Genomic DNA, 6,635 nt, shown 5'->3' with positions numbered 1-6,635 from the left:
TGTTTTTAATACTGCCCTGGAGAATAAACATTTTATTTTCGCAAACAATCTCCAGAAATAGATTTTTTGTTCTTGTTGTTACTGAAAGCCGTTTGTTTTTAATAATACACATTGACTTTTAGAGCCCGATTCCTTATGGAACCATAAAATGCAAGCCAATCCCAGCATCTGACTTCCTCTCTTTGTCAACTTTTTACCAGATGTGCTGGACTGTCTGCATGTAACTGATCAACTTCTGCAAACAAAGTACACTGCTAAGGATGTAAAAATTCACTCGCTAGTGCATCTAGTCTAGCACCCTGTGGTTAGCAGGATGTTCTTGGAAATCTAACAGGAGGTATGATGGATGTTGCCACCCAATGCGATTTATCCCGGCTGTTGGAAATTCAAGATATACCGTACTTCTTTTGAACATGGAGCTTCCATTTTTTGCTATGACATTATACTATACTAACTTATGATGCGCAGTTGTTTTGACTTTATAAGAGAATAAAGGCAGATGCTTTGCTTAATATCCATGATTAATGGATGATATTAGCAGAGTTTGAGAAAGTTTTTTTGTGTGTGTGTGTGTTTCTGATCCCAGAATTGTATAGCAGTGACCATGCTGCTTGGGAGGATTTTGGTAATCGCAGCCCCCAAAACAACTTCTCTATGCTGTGCTTATTTGTACTAAGTAGAAAGCGGCTATGATTTTGAGTAGGATTAGAAATCAAACTCAGATTTCCTACATCAGCATTCAAAGTCATAAGCTGGTTGCATATCTTTACAGGTTGCTTCCTGGGCTTGAGATCTGCCAGTTAGTTTTTGCAAACATTGCTTGCTGTTACATACTTGACTTCTCACTCCAACCATGTTTTCCAGGGCCATCCTGAATTTGCGATGTCAGGCTTCTCCTGAGGTTTTCTCTCCCTGCTTTTCCAGGTCTCTAAGGATGCATCTACACTGACATGAAAACCCAGCTTACTTTTGGAATAGTCCAGTCTGCAGCAACCACAGGCTTGTCCACACATACGGGGTAAGTTTGGTAGAACTGTCCATACAGTTCTTCCTTTCAGACATACACCTGTTCGATAAATCACAGAAAATGTGGCCATGTGGCTGCTCTGGGTTTGTTTTTCTAATGTAAGTATTTCTGAATGCCTCCCCTTGGCCTTACATCAATGTCGCTATGATGCACGGTCCACACATACACATGCATATCTGGATTTTCCACTCAAAATCAGAATAAATCCCTACTTCCCCCCCCCCTCCAGATTAATGCACTGAGATGATGAAAAAGTCCAGATTTGGCCCTAATTCCATACATTGTTTGGACAGCTTGTTGTGAAAATGAGGTGAGACTGTTTTATTTGGACTGTGTAGATATGCCTCAGTGGGAAGACAAATACAGTACCACAAGAAGCAATCCTGGAGAGTAATTTTTTAATTAAAAAATTGGTATATAAGGTACTTTTAGAACATGAGCACTGTCTTACTTGTACAGTGTTGATGCACCAAAAAGACAGGAGTGAAAGAAAGGGACAAGGGAGAGTGAGAGTGAAAGTGGGTGCATGCAGTAAAGTGTAACTTTTTGTATTTACATGTGTGAATGGCAGTGTGTCATCCATAAATGAGATGTGAAATAAGGATAGCATATGAGCATAATGGAGAGAGGAACTATCTGGCCTGGAGAACAGAATTCAGACCTGCGATAGACCACTGGCTATGGTTCCAAGCATCCAGTTTTTCTTTCATGCAGTCTAGCCATAGATAACTTATATCCCCATAAACTGATGAATACATTCATTTCCACCCTGTTCTTTCCTCTGGTTTATAGTAGAGCGAAGGAGTGTGTGTGTCAATGCATTGTACATGGAGAACTATCGTGAAAAGACGTGGGTTTGTTTTAATAGGTCGGCAGTTTTTCTAATTTTTTTAGCAGTTTTCCTGTATTTTTGTATGCTGCTTTGAGTATTCTTTCAGCAGAGGATATGGCATCTGAATGTCTGACATGAAAGGACATCAAAAAAGAATAATCTCTGACACAAGCACTTAATGAAAGAGAGGAACCTGTGTGATTTGGCATACAGTTTAGGAGAGCAGTTGTGTCCACAGCATGGGAAGTTTGTATTGTTTTTTGCTGCTATATTATTATTATTATTTTGTTTGTTTCTTGCCCATTTGCACAATTTCCCACTCATTCCCACAGTTTCCCACAATTTTCTTATCCCATTCCCATAATTTCTTGTGCCTTCAAATCATTTCCAGGCTGGTGTAGGGGTCCCCAAATATTCTCTTCTTTCTTTTCTCATCTGCTGATCTCCCTTAAATTTCATCAGGGCAACCTTTTCTTCCTAAGGCCTTCTTGAATTGATTGCTCTTCTGCCGACTTCTTTGACAACCCTCCCTCCCATTCTTTTGTTTTGTTTCCACGTTTTTCCTTTTGTTTTGTTTTTTTAAATTTTGGTGTCCTTGAATCTTCTTCCATTCTAACTTTTCCGCCTGCCTTGTGGGAGGCTAGATGGATAGGTTTGAACAATCTTCTTCTAAAATAGATGTCTTAATGGACCAACAAAGGATATGTTCTGAGTGCGGATAGACTTGATAATTCCGGACTCGGATGCATTATATTTGAGACCTGCAGTCAAGATGCTGCAGACAAAAAGTGAAGGATGGCACGGAGGCATGTAAATGAATAATAATTCCACAGTTTAGAGTATTTTAAACTCTGGCTGTTTAACTATTATCATTCTAGATTTATATAAAATGATCAATTGGTACTACTTAGAATATATAATGAACTTGCTGAAGGAGTTTTCTGCTGGGACATAGGATTTAGAATGCACTTTAGGTTCATTTCCAAGGTTTGAAGGGCCTCCTGCACTTCTCTTGGAATTAATAGCATTTGTGTTTCCTTTTTGCTCCCTGTACTTGCTCTCCCTTTCCAGCTGTAATAATGTTATCTGTGCATGTATTTAAAAAGATTATTTTGCAACATTTGCCTGTAAGGACCTTTGTGATTCATTGGAAGGTTCTCCTTGTTCATTTGCATACAAAATGAGATTGTTCTTACATTGAAAGAACTTGTTTTTTAAATTGTTAGTATGCTATGCTTATGTATGACAAATGAGAGGTTTGTATATCTGATTAAGCAGCATTGTTGAAAGGAAGCTGATCCTGTGTGAAGGATCAGAACCAAGCTTTGGGGCCACTCTTAAATCCATCATTGTCATGAAAGGTACAGGTAACTTCAATGGCTTATGTGAGAAAAAGGATATCTCCCTGTCTGTTAGCCCCATTGAGAAATATATATTTATATATATATGAAAATTGGATCTGTTAGGAAACAGCTTCCTCAGCAAAGGTTAGCAGAAGTAATATGCCTTGATCCTTGCTACTTCTCTGGTTGAGACTAACTTAAATAAAAAAACCCAAAACATCAAAAATAAGCAGGCAGCAGCGGGTTACATACTAAATAACTTTGTTGTTGCTGCTGTTATTGTTGTATGCCCTCTATTCATGGGGGTTTCTTGAGAAGATTTGTTGAAAGGGAGAGATGATGTCATCTTTCTCAGAAGCTAAGAGTCTGCAACATGCAAAGGTCACTGGTGAGTTTCCATGGCTGAGTGGGAATTCAAGTCCTGGTCTGCAGAGTCCTAGTTTAGTGCTCAAACCTCTATGTCACACTTGCTTTTGAAGGTCTTTACTAATTGTTTTTTTGTGGGATTTTCAAGCTATGTGTTTATTCCTGATGTTTCACCAGCATCTGTGGCTGGTGTCTTCAGAGTTCATTAGTTAGTTCCCTTCAAAAACTGTCTTGCAAGTGGTGAATTAATGCACCCTAGGGATGCATCTACACTGTAGAAATAATGCACTTCAACACCAGTTTAACTACTGTAGCTCCATCCTGTGGAATCCTGGGATTACAAATTCTTTAACTTTCTTTGCCAAAGATGCTGGTGCCTCAGAAAACTACAAATCCCAAGATTAAAGTGGTGTCAAACTGTAAATTCTATGCCCGTTATTAATTTCTATGCTTAGTACAGTCCTGAAATGTGTACTTCATATATAAAGGCAGTTAAAGAAGTCTTTGCAACATTGCTCAATGTGGAAATATTTCCTCTGATCCATTGCACCTAGACCTTCATATCTTTCTAACTGGTTGAACAGATGATATATTTTGGCTCAGACTTCAGGATTTGCCATTCAGGCCCATAAGTATTGTAGAGAGCATGAATATTGATTTCAACATGATACGATAGAAAGCTATCACAGTTCTCATCTGAGCAGCATGGTTGTCAGACTTAATGTAGTATAAGCAGTTTTGAATATGATGCTTTATATGTAGTGCTTTGCTTTGAAGCACAGATAGCTCTTCCATGGCTACATGGGGTACTTTCAAGTGAGGCTTTTGTTGAGCAATCAACCTGCTTTGTTCACAAATTTTTGGGGGCTAGACAGATTCCAGATAACTATCATGTTTCAGATGTAACCCCACTACTTTTCCTGCCTTTTCCTCTCTGGACTTTATCACACAAGGCTGCCAAAGAGAGATTTCAGTGGCATCACCACCTCGGATGTCATTCAGTGCCAGGGGAAGACTGCTGAGAATGGGCAGCCTTGGCTCTCTCCTTTGCCCTGGTGACAGAGGTTTGATCATGAGGAGCCTTTTTCAACTGTGGCAAAGCCAAGAGAGGCAAGCCCATGCCTTTTCTTAGCTGCAATGAGGGAGGTCTCCTCATGAGAAGGCATCCCCTGACATAGCAAGCCAGAAGGGATGTGTTTGGCCCTCATCACCCCATAGGACACCTCTTTTGGAGTGTCACCCAGTGTGGTCTGCATCCCCCACACCCCTTTGTGATGCCACTGAATATAGCAGGATCTGTGGCCACGCACAGGGCATTGCTCCCAGGGATCACCACACCTTATCATATGATACTCTGCTTATGCTGTAGCTACTTCTACTTCCATCCATTCCTGGTGTGCACTTTTTCATTGATGGGCAAAACCTGTCAATGCCTCCCAGTTGTGCTGCTTTGATTCACATGTGATAAGTTCCTCTTGTTGCAGTTCCAATTTGCATGCAGTTACATGGTGCAAGTAGATGTGATTCTTCACTCCTCTCTCCCCCTCACTATTCCCAAACAGGCTGTTTTTCACACCTCCCCACAATTCCTTTTCTTTTTAAAAAGTTTCATCAGTTGCTGGGATTGTGCAGTTGAAAAAAAAAATTAAAATTACCGACTGAAAAGCATGCTGGTGAGCATGGCATAGGGCAGGAAGGTGGGGTTGTGAAGGGCAGCATGCAGAAGACAGAGACCAGAACTATAGCAGTCCATGGCACTTGTGAAGAGCTGTGTGAAAATGACTGTCCCCAAATCAGTATGTTTGTGTTTCCTAAACTAATGCAGTTATGGTGTCTTTGGCAGCCTGATGTGACAAAGTCTTCTGCTGATGAGGAAATGGTTGTATGGTGGTTTTTGACTGAAACTGTTGGACTATTCCATCTGGAATCACCTCACTGAGGAGGCATTCCTTGTAGCCGCCAGAACATTGCAAAATGTTGGGACCACAACACTCCAAGCTGGGAGCTAACACAGTACAAATAATGTAGTCACCTGTAATGGATTATTTTTCTTGGTGGTGAGGGTAAAATGAAGCTATGTTTGAAATGTAGCATATCATGTCAGAAGGACACTTTCTCGTTGCAACACCTTCTAGTTACTTTTTAATGTTACTTTTCAAAGGCATTTTTAGATTTCTAACAGGCTTTCCCCCCTCATTTAATGGCAGTTTCATATAGTTCCTATTGTTTTTTTAAGTAGTGAAAAAGCAATAAAGAGTAATGAATAATGTAATGAGTTACTTATTGAACATTGTCATGTGTATTGATAGTGAATTATTTTACAGGGATGGTAAATCTAAGGTGAGCAATGCTTCTCCCAAGTCTAGTTTTGCTTCTGAGACCACCCGGATTGCCTTTTTCTAGCAAAAAAGAGTGATTACCTCTAAAAAGAGCAGCGATTCACTTTTTATATAAGCTTAAGATGCCCCAAAAGCAGAAGTGGACTTCCAACAGTCATGCCTATTTTTTAATTTATTATTATTATTATTTTGGAGGGTTTTTTGGGGGGTAATCTGTGCAACCCTTAGAAAGTCACTAGATCCATCTCTCTTGTAAAGTGTAATGGATATCAGTCACTTTCACAAGCTCTGAGAGCTTCCAGTAATTTCACTTGCCAGGAGATTCTGGGAGTTGTTCCAAAAGTAACATTTCCAAACTCTGATCATTGCTGTTCATTAGTGGAACTCTCTTCCACTAGAAGTCCATTATGAGCCTCCTATCCTTTGAAAAAAATACTGCAAAAACTGCAACTTGTGCTAGAGTTTTAACAGCAAGAGTGAAGAAGGCGAAAAATATTTTAACATTTGAATTAGATGGTTGTTGTTGTTGTTGTTGTTGTTGTTGTGTGCTTTCAAGTTATATCCAATTTACTATGACCTTAAATTGAATTAGATATATTACAGTTAATCCAGGGCCCACATTTGAATATGAATATTGACAATCTTGTTTGAATTTTCTGCAGAGTGAACATTGACCGTTACTCAAATGTGAATATCAGGATTAATTTACATGTTTTCAAAAAGTGAAG

General features: G+C 39.5%; 1 long non-coding RNA gene across 1 annotated transcript in view; it reads left to right on the top strand.

The window, feature by feature from the left end:
• The first annotated feature begins 225 nt into the window (after positions 1 to 225).
• The window catches only part of LOC121930075, a 77,817-nt gene continuing 71,407 nt past the window's right edge, over positions 226 to 6,635 (top strand). The window contains exons 1-2 of the long non-coding RNA XR_006103813.1: positions 226 to 337; positions 925 to 1,018. This is a non-coding gene — a long non-coding RNA (uncharacterized LOC121930075). The remainder of the gene's footprint in view (positions 338 to 924; positions 1,019 to 6,635) is intronic.

Source organism: Sceloporus undulatus, chromosome 4 (genome assembly GCF_019175285.1).
Source record: "Sceloporus undulatus isolate JIND9_A2432 ecotype Alabama chromosome 4, SceUnd_v1.1, whole genome shotgun sequence".
Lineage (NCBI taxonomy): Eukaryota > Metazoa > Chordata > Lepidosauria > Squamata > Phrynosomatidae > Sceloporus > Sceloporus undulatus.
This window is presented reverse-complemented; position numbering and strand designations above follow the sequence as displayed.